General features: G+C 37.4%; 1 non-coding gene and 1 pseudogene across 1 annotated transcript; both read right to left on the reverse strand.

Moving 5' to 3' along the window:
- Window positions 1–8,568: 8,568 nt before the first annotated feature.
- LOC108585526 lies at window positions 8,569–10,419 on the reverse strand (annotated as a pseudogene).
- Window positions 9,572–9,710, reverse strand: LOC116275645. The gene has a single exon (XR_004184736.1). It is a non-coding gene; the product is annotated as a U4 spliceosomal RNA (small nuclear RNA).
- Window positions 10,420–15,832: the final 5,413 nt, after the last annotated feature.

The following is a 15,832-nucleotide window of genomic DNA, read 5'->3' on the forward strand; positions in this document are numbered from 1 at the left end:
TTGCACACATCCTTTGAACAATATTCTATCAGTTAGTTGGGCTTTATATTCATTTCTAGGATAGCTTTTTAAATTAAGGATAAATTATTATTTAAATATATTAAAATACATGCATTTTAAATAGCAGTTTGATGGGTTTTGACAAATATATTCACTCGTATAGCCACCAACACGGCCAACACATAGGATATTTCCATCGCCCAAATGTTCCCTTGTGCCCACTTGTAATCAACTGCCCCTTCCCAAAACATTCTCAAATATAACCTACTTAACAAAAAGCTGACTTCATTCAGAAGGACTAGGCAATGCATTGTTTTTTTGCAGCCTAATTACCCCTCTCCTTTCGTTCTAATTTGTAAGTAAGGCAGAAGGGTGAATATATGACTACCTTGCCATCTTAAATTATGAGCTGTTAGAGGACAGGAAATGTGGCTTTAATGTCTTTTATACTGCATTTAGCATTTGCAAGTGTTTAACAGACTTTATTGTGAATTAGCATTTGCTTCTAACTTGAAACTAGTGATCATTAAAAATGAAGAAATAATTGACTCATAGTTTATAATACAAAACAGCCTCTTCTCATCTGATGTTTTATTCCTGACTAAACAATTGTGAGTAAATACACATATTCTTCTGAAGAAAAAAGGATGACAGCAATAGTATACAGACCTTTTCAGCAAAATTACAGTGAGCAATACGTCCTCATATTGAAGTGCTCTACTGCAGAACTGACGTGTTATCACTGAGCCCCAGCCAGCTTCGCAGGGCTGAAGAGGAAAGCCATTTCAATTACTGCAATTTGACTTATTTTTTCCTTGCTTTTATCAGTGTGGGAAGAATGAAAGTCATAGAATCTGGAGATAGATGGAGGTCATCTGATTTAATTTTCAATTTATTACTCTAGGTAGCATGGAGATCTTTAACCTTTTGTATCAGCCATTCCAGCAAATAAATGTGAATCCACTATAAAATGTCAAGTTCCCAACACCAACATTTTAGACAGGTTGAATGGGGCTGTTGCTAAATAAGTAGCATTCCTCTAAAATTAAAATCAAACAGAAAATCCTTTTTCATTGGACGTATCTAAATATGATTAAGAGTAGGTGCTACCTAAGACCATATTTATGGTGAAGTTCTACATAAATGCGGCTTTCACCATTCAAAATAACAATTTGCATATTCAAGTAAATCCCCTTGTAATGAACTTGACAAACATGTTCACTCATGCAGCCACCAACAAAATAAGGACTTAGAATATTTTAGAGAAAACGCTTCCCCAAGCAGCAGAATGCTTTACTTGTGCTAGCCACAAAACTAACATAAGCCCTAAATAACCTAATAAATGGATACCTTAATCCCATTTCAATGCCTCTCACCCTCACCCAGTAGACTCTTTCAGAGAGTTTTCCTAAATGCAAAAAGAGGCCTAGTCAAAAAACTGCTGCATTCATATTTTCTGTACTTATAAACTATAAACTAATAAACTGAAGTCCTTCCAAACTCTAATTTTGCTCTAGGTCAGGTAATTTTTCTCTAGAAAGTTTCACAATTATTAAATTTCTTGTTTAGTCTCTAAACAATTTTACATATAGTTTTTGGGTACAATATCAATGAAACCTTTCCAAGCCATTCTTGTTCAATGACAATATGGGAAGCAATGGTAAGCAATAGGTTCACATTTAAGTTTATGGTCACAGTTCCACTTTGGGGCATAAGTTCATTGATGTGCAAATATGATCCAATCTTGAAAATACTACAGTTTGCGGGGGGGATTTGAAGAGAGATATCCCAAACAAAACAGACTTATGAAGAACTCAAATGAATAATACCTATTGAATTAAACTACACAGAAAAATATTAATCAATAATTAATAATTAGGAGTAACTTATATATTTTTTATATTTTAATCCAGTCCTGACCCCTCAGGCTTGTTCTTCATTTGGGTCGAAAGAGTGTCTAAACAGAGAAAACAGAAAAATCTTACAGAAAATGCAACAAATGTGAATATGCCAAAACCTAAAATCTAAGAGGCAGAATCATCCTATGAATGTAGTGAACTTTATAAAAACACTAACAATGAAAAAATAGTATTTGTAGATTGTTTTTTAGAAGTTGTATACTGATTACAACAAAGTTCTCTTCAAAATTATTAATTTTTCATTATTCATTTCATTTTGTCTGTATTAAATAGAATAAAATTCCTTGTCAGGAGAATATATTTATTTTTTGAAATCAGCCAGAAGTTATCAAATGCAGGTCACGTGACTAAAGTACATGACAAAACTGGTTAATGCCATTTTTAAAAATTCAAATACAAAGGGGGCAATTTGGCATCAAAATAAATAATGATGGTAAAATATTACAACCTATGGAATAAAATAAAAAATCATGAGTCTAAACTGATATAAACACATAATACATACAAACACGCACAATGAGAGAGAAAAGAAAGTCCTTCCTTGCAATGGAATATCAATTAATAGCTGCAGAAACTATGAGAGAAAATTGTCATTTTGCAACATCATAGTAATAATTCATCAAGGCAAGAGTCAACAGTGAATGTCCCACAGATTGTTTTTTAATTACAAAGACAAAAATGGTAACTTTCCAGAAGAAAAATTTGGTAGACAGCACCTTCAATGAGTGATGAAGGTTGAAATCATCAGTAATGGAGCCAACTGAATCTCAAACCACCTGCTATAAACCACCAAGAAGGACACAGCAACATTTGTTTGGCATTCTTGGTAAAAAGGCATAATCTAATTTCTAATTATGAGTTAACATCAGACAAACCCAAACTGAGGAGCACTCTACCAAATAACTAGCCTGCACTATTTAAAATGTCAAGATATGACTCACAAAGGAAGACTGAGGAACAGTCCCAGATTTTAAAAATATAACTAAATTCAATACACGATCCTGGAATGGATCCTGGACTCGGAAAAAAATTAGCTATACAGAATATCATTGGGACAATTGATAAAATCTGAATATGGACCATGGATAATAGTAATGTTTCAATGTTAACTTTTCTGATTTTATCACTGCATCGTGGTTATGCAGGAGAATATCCTTGTTCCTGGAAAAAACACATTGATGTCTTTAGTACAAATGAGCATGATGTCTAAAATTTACTCTCAAGTGTTTCAGAGAAAAATACAAACATATACTTAGAAAGCATAAGTTAAAATAAGAGAGTAAATGGGGTCAATATTTAAGCAATTTGTGTATCTGGGTAAAAGTACATATAACAGAAATTTTGTGTGCTGTTCTCACTTTTTTGTAAGTTTGAAATAATGCAAAAATAACACGTAAGAAATAAAAGAGAATATAGTCATTAAACTTTCTTAGGACACCATAGGAAGTATATAAAAAAAATTTTTAAAGGTTTAGAATCATGGAAACATAGCAGGAATCATACAACTCTGTGCTAAATAATCCTTAGCAAGAAGAGCTCAAGAGATTGCATGCCTTTAGGCTGTGAACAACCTAGGCACATGCTGGCTCCATCCTCTTGCCAGAGAGTGGTCCCATCTCTAGTGGTACCATGTGCCATAGTACTCTCTTTAGTTTGTATCTTAGTCACATGGTTTGGAGCACTCAGTTCCCTATTTGTACAGCTAGTTAAACGTAAGTGTGTTTATTTGGGAAATAATCATTTGTCCTCTTGATAATATAAAACAATTATTTACCCAGTGTTCACAGCTAGGGCCCTTTTCAAATAGAGCTATAAACAGCTAGCAAAAAATAAATAAATAAATAGCCTGCAACTCTTGAGGAATACATCAATTTCATAAAATGAGAGACATTGCAAAAAATACTAATAGAGTTAGTCAAACAGTGTATATAGATATATATATGCAGTATATATATGCAGTATATATATGTATATATGCAGTATAGATATGCAGTGTATGTATATATGCAGTATATATATATGCATGTATGTGGCTGCAAATACAGTCAGAATAGCAGTACTTTGCTGAGTATTTTAGTCAAGATGAAAATTTCTTAGACATAAGAATTCCCTTTTAATAAGTGGTTATTGCCTCTAAGTATTTTCTTCATATCTTACTTGTTTTGCCCCCAAAATATCATTCAATTCTCAAACTAGAGGAAGACTGCTCTCTCCAGTAGTAGCTTTAAATCTCACATACCAAATCTCAAAACATAAGAAGTAATTTAACTGAGTCTAAAATTATTCCCCTGCTAAATGGGGTAATACTAGTATTTATGGCATAGGATCATAAATATTTAAAATGTTAAATGCTTTTTAAAGGGCATAGCATAGTATTTGGAGCATATTCAGAACTCATACAAGAAACACAGATCACAAATGATGATCATTTTTTAATTGATACATAATAGTTGTATCTATGAGGTACATGAAGGTTTTCTTTAGATATGTGCACACAATACATAAAGATCAAATTAGGGTAACTGGGATATCCACCACCTCAACCAATTATTTTGTGTGTGTATTGGGAACATTCCAGATTGTCTCTTCTATCTATTTTCAAATATACAAAAAATTATTGTTAACTATAGTTTCTCTACAGTGCTATTGAACACTAGAACTTATTCCTTGTAGCTTACTGTATTTTTGTACCTCTTAACCAAGTGTTCTTCATCCGTGCTACCCTTCCCAGCCTCTGTAACTACCATTCTACTCTCTACCTTTATATAATTCATTTCTTTTAGTTCCTATATATGAGTGAGAACATGCAAATAAACTGAGCTTGGCTTATTTTACTTAACATAATGACCTCCAGTTCGATCCATGTTGCAGCAAATTTCTTATTGAGCTTTTCTTCAGTTTTCTCAAAGTGATACATGCAAACAACCATTCCCTTACATGTCGAGCAGTTTCTTATTGAGCTTTTCTTCAGTTTTCTCAAAGTGATACATGTAAACAACCATTCCCTTACATGTTGAGCAGTATATGCATTGAAAATAATTTAAGAATAATTATTCAGTTCTTATGCTCAGCTACAATGGCCATTCATTGCCTGGGAGCAGTCTGATGCTGATGTGGAAAAGTGCATCTGTTCTCCTATGTGCACTGTTTCTATTTATAGTGGCTACTAAACAAGGCTGTGGGAACAGAGACCACAGCACAGCAGCCACCTTCCAGTGGCTGTACGCCTTTACTTCTTGCTATAAGAAATGCCTTTGTCATACCTGAGATCAAAAAACGTATTTTATTCCATTATTTGTGATTATTTTCTATTGAAAGGTCACAAAATTTCTAATTATATAAAGACTTATTTTGACCTCCGGGACTTTTTAAACACACACATACACACACATGTAGTTTTGTAGACAGATGAAATTACTCATTACCTTTTTGAAGGAGTTAAAATAGAAAGCATTTTCTGACTGTGAAGCTCGGCACTTTCCTATTCTTCCTTAAAGTGGCATGTTAATAGGAAAAGCTATCAAAAAGAGCTATTTCTGTTTGAGCATAGAAAATAATCTCTAGACATGCAATGTCATTTCAGATTGATTTCTCTCTCGGTGTTTCTTTGCATATGTTGTTATCACTTTTTAGGAAAGCATACAGAAAAAGAATATGTAACAGGACAAAACACTCTCCCATGAGGCTTTGAAACAGATCTTACATAATTAAGTACCAAGAATCATAATTCGTCTTTTTGTTGTCACACATTCTACTTATCTGAGAAGGCAAAATGGAAAATCAGAAGAGAACAGATCTCAGGGACCCTGCTTTTTCATGTGTGCTATTTGTTTTATGGTGTGTTTTGTTTTGTTTCGTTTTTTCCGTCCTCTCTGAAGTCTTATTTATTTACATGTGCAAACACTCTCAAATCTCTTCCAGTTTTCTCATTCCCAGACAAGCTTCTAGAAAGAAGACTCTGCCCCCAGCGGCTCAGTTTGCTTTCGTCATGTTTGGCAGCACCTCTGCTTTCTGCCCTCTGACTCCTGAGCTCCTCGGACCACCAACGTGGTGATCACCCACTTAGTTGCTAAAGTCAAAGGACCTGTCTACATCCCGTTCCAGTTTGGGCATGCGAAACACTCCTGGAAATTGTTACTTCCCAATGTTCTCCACTTGCCCTTCTCCCAAATCTCTGATTTGTTATTCTTAATTTCCTTGGAAGCCTCCCTTTTCCTTAAATATTGGTGTTTCTATTTTTTTCTTCTCTCTCCTCACTCTACATACTCCTCTTAGATGTAGAATGAATTCATTCCCACAGCTTCAAATTCCGCCTGGGTCCCAATGAATCCTATTTGTAGCACAACTTCTGTCCTGTCAATCTTCTTTATCAGACAAATCCACTTAGATAGCCAGTACCTCAAATGCCACATTCCAGAATAGAGCTTAGTATCTTACCACCACCCAGGCTGTGCCTTCTCCTGCGCTTCCTCCAATGGATGAAGCAACCTATAGTAATAATAGTAGCTCACATTTATTCAGTATTTATTCTGCACCAGGTAGTTTGTTACTTTTCCTTTTTTTCCAACTTTTGTTTTAGGTTCAGGGGGTACATGTGCAGGTTTGTTACATGGTAAGTTGTGTGCCACTGGGGTTTGGTGTATGAGTAATCCCGTTACTGAGGTAGTGAATCTAGTACACGGCAGCTAGTCTTTCAACCCTTGCCTCCCCACTGCCCTCCCTCCTCTAGTAGTCCCCGGTGTCTCTTGTTCTCATCTTTATGTCCATGTGTACTCAAGAATCATCTATGACAAGCTCACAGCCAGCATCATACTGAATGGGAGAAGCTGGAAGCATTCCCCTTGAGAAGCGGAAAAAGACAAGAACGTGTACTCTCACCACTTCTGTATGGTTTTCATATGTGCTCTTGCATGTAATGTTCACCACAACTCTAAAAAGGAGGTACAATTGTTATCCCCATTCTGTAAATGAGAACGGGAAGCACAGTGTGATTACAGAACCTTGCCAAAGCCACACATAGGGTAACAGACAGTCCAAGGGACTTCAGATCCAGATTCTTAACCACTTTCCCAGACTGTCTCTCTTCCATCTCCTGCTCTCTTTCTCTGATTGATAACCTGTTTCTTAACCTGATCCTCTCTGCAACAGCCTTAGTTTAGTTTTCATTATTTGTTGTCTTGATTGATTTATAAAGGCACCTTTTAAAATTATTTATGATAGCTACTAAATAATGGAGCTATACTATAAAGTATATTCTCCATTTTACTGTGGGAATGATCTTCAAAACACCAATCTGATCACATTAAACCACAGACCCTCACTATGACACAGCAGGTCTTTCAAGATTAGATTCCTGTCTACTTACCCAGTCTCCTCTTTCTTTCTTTTGTATTCAAAGATTTTTTAATCATACCAATACATGCACCTGGTTTAAAATATATATATTAGATTGCAGCATAGTAAATCGCTGATATTCAACCAATTTCAGTCTACTAAACAGCAATTTCATATTCGGCTTATTATTGCTGAAGTTTATAATGGAAAACAGTAGCTCTTTCCTTTGTCCCTCTTTAGCACCAAATATACTCTCCAGAGACAACCATTTTTTATTATTTCAGTTGGTTCTGGATATTTCCTCCATATTTCTCATACTATGCTAAAAGAGTTTAGGTTTGGCTCTGACAAGTTCAATGCCATACCTCAAATAAGAGAAACAGGGTTTTTTTGTTTGTTTGTTTTTTTGTCTTACATAAAATACTTGCAGTATAAAGAGCCAGACTTCTCCCTGTTCACATTCCACTGCCACTAGAATGTGGCCTCTGTCCTCACGGTCTGAGGTAGAATCTATGTTTTAGACATCAAGATGGAGAAAAGGGCAAAGGCACATGGGCATGCTGTTCTTTGAAGGATTCTAGTTGCTGTCATTTGAAACGTGTACATACAACTCATGAGCCAAAACTTCATCCCAGCCGGGAGGGTACAGAAGTATTGCTTGCACTGGCCAGCCATGTGCCAAAGCCTCCTGTTGGACAAGGGGAGACAGCCTCTAGGAGACCTGTAGAAGTCTCTGCTACATAGATTTATACTTCTCTATCTAGATTTATCAATACTTCAGACTTTATCTTTAAATTTACATATATGACACACATGCATTTAACTCCTATACTCCCACTTCCTCTCTCTTATTTCTTAAATATAGTTAAAAGCTACTTTCAGTTGAATCAATATAATCTGATTCAGAAAATATAACTCGCTGCAAAGAAGAAGTTATCAAAGCATTTTTTTTTTTAAACTGTGAAAATATTTTATTTAGTCATTTTTGTTTACAATTCAAACTCTGGTAATTCAAAATTAACATCTTTGCCCATGAGTTTCTTATAGACACCAGATTTTTTTTTTTTCTTTTTTTTTTTTTTTTTTTTTTTTGAGACAGAGTCTGGCTCTGTAGCCCAGGCGGGAGTGCGGTGGTGCAATCTCAGCTCACTGCAAGCTCCGCCTCCCAGGTTCACACCATTCTCCTGCCTCAGCCTCCCCAGTAGCTGGGACTACAGGTGCTCGCCACCATGTCCGGCTAATTTTTTGTATTTTTAGTAGAGACGGTTTCACTGTGTTAGCCAGGATGGTCTCCATGTCCTGACCTCATGATCTGCCCACCTCAGCCTCCCAAAGTGCTGGGACTACAGGCGTCCGCCACCACTCCTGGCTAATGTTTTGTATTTTTAGTAGAGACAGGGTTTCTCTATGCCAGCCAAGATGCAGAAAAAATTTTAACCTTGTGTTCCACATTGTTCTGCTGTGCTTTGTCCAAATGAACCTTTATGAGCAGGCTACCATCCAGTTTCACGCGGATTCTCTTGCCCACAATTTCCTTGGGAAGACCAAGTCCTCAAGGATTGCGTCGTGCTCAGCTGTCACAGCACGGCTCCTGGGATGCTTTTGCTTATTTTTTGTATGACTTTTTCGAGTTGGCTTAGGCAGAATTCTCCTCTGAGCAATAAAGACAACATGCTACCCACTGAACTTTTTCTCCAATTTGCTACTAGCTGGACTTGGATTTTCTGGAAAGATTTCAGTTGAGGAGCGGGAACAAAGATTATGATAGCTTTCCGACCATCTCCAACTTCAATTTCCTTGGCTGCCATAATATTAAGCTCCCTGAGCTGAACCTTGAAGTCTGAGTTCATCTCCAGCTCCAGAAGACCCTGGGAGATGCTGGACTCGAACTAGTCCAGCTTCTCGTCATTGAGCTTCACGATCTTGGCGCCCGAAATGAACATGGCCTTCTCCTTGCTGAGCACCGGTTTAGGAAGAGGATCAAGACATTATTTTCTATAGAGCTTTTTGTTTACTATTGTGTCAATTTAAAAAAAAAATTTTTTTTTTGCTTGCATAATTTTCATTTAAATATAGTTAATACTTTCCTTCATCTCTAAGTTACCACTGACAATTTCATCCATTCCCTTGAGTCTACTTTTTTTCTGGATGGAGTTCTGCATCATGGAGACCTTCATTCTCCTGCTCTGAACAAGGATGGTTGCTCTGCAGGCCCTCTGAACGGTTTTCGGCCAGGTACTTCTTTTGCTATTCTCCTTTGTTAGAGACATGGTTCCCTAGATACTATGTTTGCCTCCTTTTCTTTTTTTAAATCTTGGTCACTAGAGACTGTCAAAAATTGCCAATACCGACTATGTTTCAAGTTGTCATGGTGGGGTATTGGGAAACGTTATCAATTAGCAATAATCGCACCCAGGATAAACCTCACTGGCTACCATACTCCCCCTGTGCAAAGCTTATGCTTTCCTGTTACTTGATTTATTCCCGTATTTTGCTGGAACATATCCTCCATTAATTGCTTAACAAAGGTTCCATGAGGAGGTCTTCATCTGCCCTTTTCACTGTTAAGTATCAAGTTCTCAGTAAGAAACATAAAGATAGACAGATGATAGATGATAGACCAATAGACAGACAGAGGGTGGGTGGCTGGCTGGCTGGCTGGCTGAGTGGATAGATAGATAGATAGATACATAGATACATAGATACATAGATACATAGATACATAGATACATAGATACATAGAGTGAGTTTTTCCTCATAATTTTGAAAACCATCTTCTACTCTCTCGTTGTTCTTAGACTTTCTTTGAGATGTTTGGCACTACTCTGATTCCTAGTCCTTTACATGTGTCTTTTTTTCTGACACTCAGAAGGTATTTATATCTGTGTTCTGAAATTGTCTTTACGTCTGTGCTCTGCAGTTTCACTATGAAGTGCCCTTGTGTGGGTCGTTTCCATTCTTGGCACTGGCAACTTGGTAAGGCTTCTATATCTGGATATTAATACACTTCGATTGTAAAATATTTTATTGTATTTTATTTTTATCATTTCCTTCCTTCCATTTTCATTATTTTTTCTTTCTTTTTGGAGCTTAGTCAGATGTGGAACTTTCTATATTTATCTTCTAAGTATCTTCTTTTTTCTAATATTTTCCACCTCTGTTTTATTTATTTATTTTTTTCTTTTTTGAGACAGAGTCTTGCTCTACTGCCAGGCTGGCATGCAGTAGCGTGATCTCAGTTCACTGAAACCTCTGCCTCCAGGTTCAAGTGATTCTCCTGCCTCAGCTTCTCGAGTAGCCGGGACTACAGGCACCTGCCACCACATCTGGATAATTTTTGTATTTTTAGCAGAATCAGGTTTCACCATGTTAGCCAGAATGGTCTTGATCTCTTGACCTCATGATCCGCCAGCCTCAGCCTCCCAAAGTGCTGGGATTACAGACGTGAGCCACAGCACCCGGCCTTCTACCTCTGTTTTTCTGTCTCCCAGGCTGGAGTGCAGTGGTGTGATCTTGGCTCACGGCAACCTCCACCTCCACCTCCATGATCTCATGCTTCAGCCTCCCGAGTAGCCGGGACTGCAGGCATGCACCACCACACCACACCCGACTAATTTTTTTTTTTTTTTTTTAGTAGAGATGGGGTTTCGCCATGTTGGAGAGGCTAGTTTCAAACTCCTGACCTCAGGTGATCCACCCACCTTAGCCTCCCAAAGTGCTGGGATTATAGGTGTGAGCTGCCATGCCTGGCCTTCACCTCTGTTTTTATTATATTTTGAGAAATTTTCTTGACTTTATGTTCCAAATCTTCCCTTTTTTATTCTAGCCACCTGATTTTTTAACTTACCTGTATGTTAATTTTTAAAGTTGCTTTCTGGGACTTTTTAACAGTTACAACATGTTCTCACAAACCTTAAAGTTTTAGTTGGAGCTGTGAAATTCTTATTTGGGAGAGATTAATTCTCATTTACACATTTTTTTGGTCTGGGCACTTTCTCTGTATGTTTATTTTACTTGTTTGTTTTTAATTTATGAGGCTTACTTTTATGCCAAGAGATCTTTGGTTTGAGTACATATTAAAAATGAAAATTTAAAAAGCTAACAGGCAGCTTTCTAATATAGATGAAGTATGTCAACTCACATGTTTCACTTTGGATTGACAGGTGGGGAGAGCCACATTTTCACTGGTGATTTCTAAACATCAATATATGAAGAACTTTTCCCTGAAGCCATTCTATTTTCCAGAAGAGTTCTCCAGTCTCCTGACTGGACTATGTGCAACAAAGGCTTGATGGGATTATAGGAATAGAGAACAAACATCCTTGAGTGCAGCTTTTCAGTCAATATTCCTAAATTTTCCCTTAATCTCAAGTATTCACTATTTAATTCTTATACAGAAAGAACCTACAATCTTTTGTCTGAAAGCTACACATCTAGTTATTGGTTCAGTTAGTTATTGGATAGAAATAAGAGCTGAGATTCCAGTTCCATATTCAGACATGTAAGGCATTCCTTTGTTGGTACCATTTTTAGTTCTGGACTTTACTTCCTATATTCTGAAATATATGCCATCCTGACCCTTTGTGCATTTGAGGGGACAAAAACAAAGCCCTTCATATTCTGTGTAAGCTTCTATTCCGATAAGTACATAGTTTGTATCCTATCCAGAACTGATATCTAACTGACATTCACCAGGTTAGCCATGACAGTTCATGAAACAGAAATCCTATTGTCCTTCTTGGTTATTAGCTACCTCTCCAGAATCCCTTGCACACCCCCTGCCACCTCATTCTCTCCCTGGGAAACCCCCTTTCCACATGCACCCACACGAACTCTTTACAGGAAGCAGATGGTGCACAGAAAATGGGATCATTGAAAGATTTAATGAAGAGACCATTTACAGCGGCATGAAGAGGGTTAAGGGAAACCAACCAACAAGGGATGGGACAAGACACCAGAATCATCAAGATTAGAAAGCTATTACCTCCTCTAAGGCTGAAGAGGCAAGAAAGGAAACTGTTGGTGCAACCAAGCAGAGCTATAGCTATAGAATAGATTACCCTACAGAAACTGTGGTCCTAGGTAGAGGATAGCAGGCACACAAAACCATGGCTCAGCAGGGAAAGAACCAGTAGAATAATGATCCTGATACCCCTGATGCCTCCTTTAGCTGAACCATCAGGTAGTCAAAAAGCAAGGGAGTCCTCTCAGCTCTAAAAGTTTAGTGGAGAGTACATCTAGAGAAGCCAAGGGTGACAGAGACTGTGCAGCCCACCACTGGCTCAGCAGAGGGTCCCCAGGAAACTCTTCTGCACGACAACAGGCAGTTCTTTCTGATTGCTTGGGCCCCACATCATACTTATTTTTAAATATTTTAAATAACATTTCTGCTTCTATGAACTTCCTAAATTCACAAACTGTAACAATCTTTCATCTACTAACATCCCCTCTCTCATTCCCTTTTTCTCTGTGGATTTACACCGACTGTACATGGGAGTAGGACAGAAGGGGAAATGATTTATTTCATTTTAATGGAGTCACAGGAGGGAGGAGCAATAATTGCCTATGAACAACCTGGCATCTTATCCAAACACAACTATTTCCCTTGATTCAACTGCCTCATCCATTTGTAGGTCTTTATAAATGCTATGCCATCTCATACCTCCAAGGCATTTTTTCGTCTAACTAGAATAACCTTCATTTACCTGGATAACTCCAAATATTTCTGTAGGCCAGCTCAAAAATCACCTCTCCTAGGGAACCCTGCCTGGCCCTTCCCTAGTCCATCCTAAGTGCCCTCCTGTGTGCGTTTATAGCACTGTGTGCTTACCACTATCGCCAAACTTTTCCCATTTTGCTGCAATTGTCTAAGTCTACTCTTCAATGACACTATTAGCAGGAATAGCATATCTGTGTTCAGCGGTTCTCAATCTTATCAGACCAAGCCCTCCTATTTATAAATATATTTAGTCCTTTTACTCTCCTAAAATGAAATCCATAGTTAATATATCCTACATAAATACATGCTCAAAATATCAAGAGGCCTGATGTCTTTTGCAGCAAGAGTGTAGCACAGATTCTTAGCATTCACCTTCTTGGACCAGAAGCCAGGGCTGCATCTCTGAGGCCAAATGCAGTGCCCAGGGAAGATCAAGCACAGTTTGCCCTGGCTTCAGGAAGAGGACTCACCAGCACCCTGTGCATGTTCAGCATGCAGTACCTTGAACAGAAGAATTTTCTTTGCTGGCAACCAAACATGTATCCTGCAAAGGTGTTTGGAGGAGTTACTGTAGTACTGTGTTACATATATGATTTATCCACAGATGCTAAGTAATTGTCTCCAAGGGAGTAAAAATCTGGAATGCCAATGGATCTCAAAATCTTTTGGGGCAGTCTGGGATTCCCCACCAGGAGATGCAGATTTGGAACCAGCTTATGGAAGACATCAGTGGAGACATTTGAGACAGAATGCAAAGAGATGAATCCTGATTATTCAGGTTAAGGAGTAGACCAACTGCCAAAAGTTATTGACACAATGAAAACCAACCACAATGACAAAAGAATCATCAAGTGTACGTAGAACTCAAAAAATAAAATCTCCCTTTGATAGCTCTGGTGTCAGGTCAGTTGCCAGTTTAACAGCGGACAGTGAACTTTACCAGGGGTCAGGAAATGTGGGGCCCTGGTGCCTTTTGGCATCACATGATCCCATGCATCACAGACCTGAAGCCAAGCAACTGTACGTATTTTGGACAATGCTCATATATACCTAAATCTCACTGAGCCACTGAAAATTAATTAGACCTTTCTCCAAGTTCAGAACATTCAAAAAGTTAAGATAATTAGTGATGTTAAAGCTGAAGATATTCAGATTGAAAGCTATAGCGTTCATCTAAGTATTAAAGTTAGAAATGTTTGTCTGAAATGCCTTTGCATATTTTCGGGGTTTGATCAGTCTTTTGGAGATAGTCTGCCCCAGTGAGTTTTTTGTTTGTGCTTCAAATGAAAAAAGAACTAGGTCAAAACCCCATTAATATCCTATCAGTTACCATGCATCATTAAGAACAGCTTCCACTGGGGATAATTTTTTTAGGAAAAAAGGTCCACCTTTTTAGAAAAACAATACTATTAATGTGATTAAGAATATGTAAAAATTTTTAAGAATCTTAAAAAGATTGAAAGCTTATTACCCTCAAAAAATACATGCATTTCAAACCTACATCTGTATGAAGAAGGTGTTAATTTCAAGTGTTGTATAAACAATATCACTATAGCAGCATTTAAATATTATCAACCACAATATGCACTGTAGTTATAGTCTTTTGAAATATGTTTTATATATTTCTGTAGATATTATAAATCAGCATTCTGTTCTCAAATAAATTGACAAAATGCCCTCAGCATAGTATAAGAGCAATAAGAAAATTATGTATAATAAATGAGACTAAATCATTGACGAAGACAAGTCTTAAATTAGTCAGATGTTTACAACTATATGAAGAATCACATTGAATACAGTAGCTCGTAACACAGTTATAGGTATGTGACCTAAGAGACTCAAATACTGTATCGCAAATAGCCTTTTCAGAAGGATGAATAACCTCGGTAAGTTCTGAACAAAGCCAAGGGTAATCTTATTGTGATTTACATAGTATATTTGCATTCTTGAAAAACTCAGCATATTTGAGTTAAATGGAGTTAGACTCTGGACTCAAATAACTACAAAAACAAATCTTTCATCTATTGTCTCTAGACACATTTTAACCTTTTTGAAATTACAAAATTCATCTTACAGTCAATGGCTTCTTACAGTCTCTTTCAATCAGGTTGCAGCCAAGATGAGGAAACTTGATCAGAGTTGTTCGTATTCTCATCACTTCAATTGGGTTATCTGCTTTGCAGGTATTGCATGTGTTGAGTTTAATTGCTATATAAAATGTCATTTAAAGACATTATACTATGAATCAACATCAATACAAATAATTATTCACAAGTATGGAAGCAGGACAGTGGACATCATTTTGAAATTACAAAGCATTCGTCACTGGAAGAATAACAATCATTCAATATTTTTCCCAGAGGAACTTCGAACGGCTAGAGCAAATCTTTTTTTTTTTTTTTTTTTTTTTGAGACAGAGTCTCGCTCTGTCACCCAAGCTGGAGTACAGTGGCACAATCTTGGCTCACTGCAAGCTCTGCCTCCTGAGTTCACGCCATTCTCCTCCCTCAGCCTCCCGAGTAGCTGGGACTACAGGCACCCACCACCACGCCTAGCTAATATTTTTTGTACTTTTAGTAGAGATGGGGTTTCACCGTGTTAGCCAGGATGGTCTTGATCACCTGACCTCGTGATCTGCCCACCTCGGCCTCCCAAAGTGCTGGGATTACAGGCGCGAGCCACCGTGCCCGGCCAAGCACATTTTTTTTATTAAAAAAAGAAGACACCATGAATAAATGTTGTCTTACATTTTCATCATGAAATAGATGCAAAGATTAACTATCATATGCCATTCAGTGCAACAGAAGGCAGAAAAATTTGTAGATCCATCTGAGTAACAAAAAGGAGGAGAATTTGTAGA

The sequence above is a fragment of the Papio anubis genome, chromosome 6 (assembly GCF_008728515.1).
Source record: "Papio anubis isolate 15944 chromosome 6, Panubis1.0, whole genome shotgun sequence".
Lineage (NCBI taxonomy): Eukaryota > Metazoa > Chordata > Mammalia > Primates > Cercopithecidae > Papio > Papio anubis.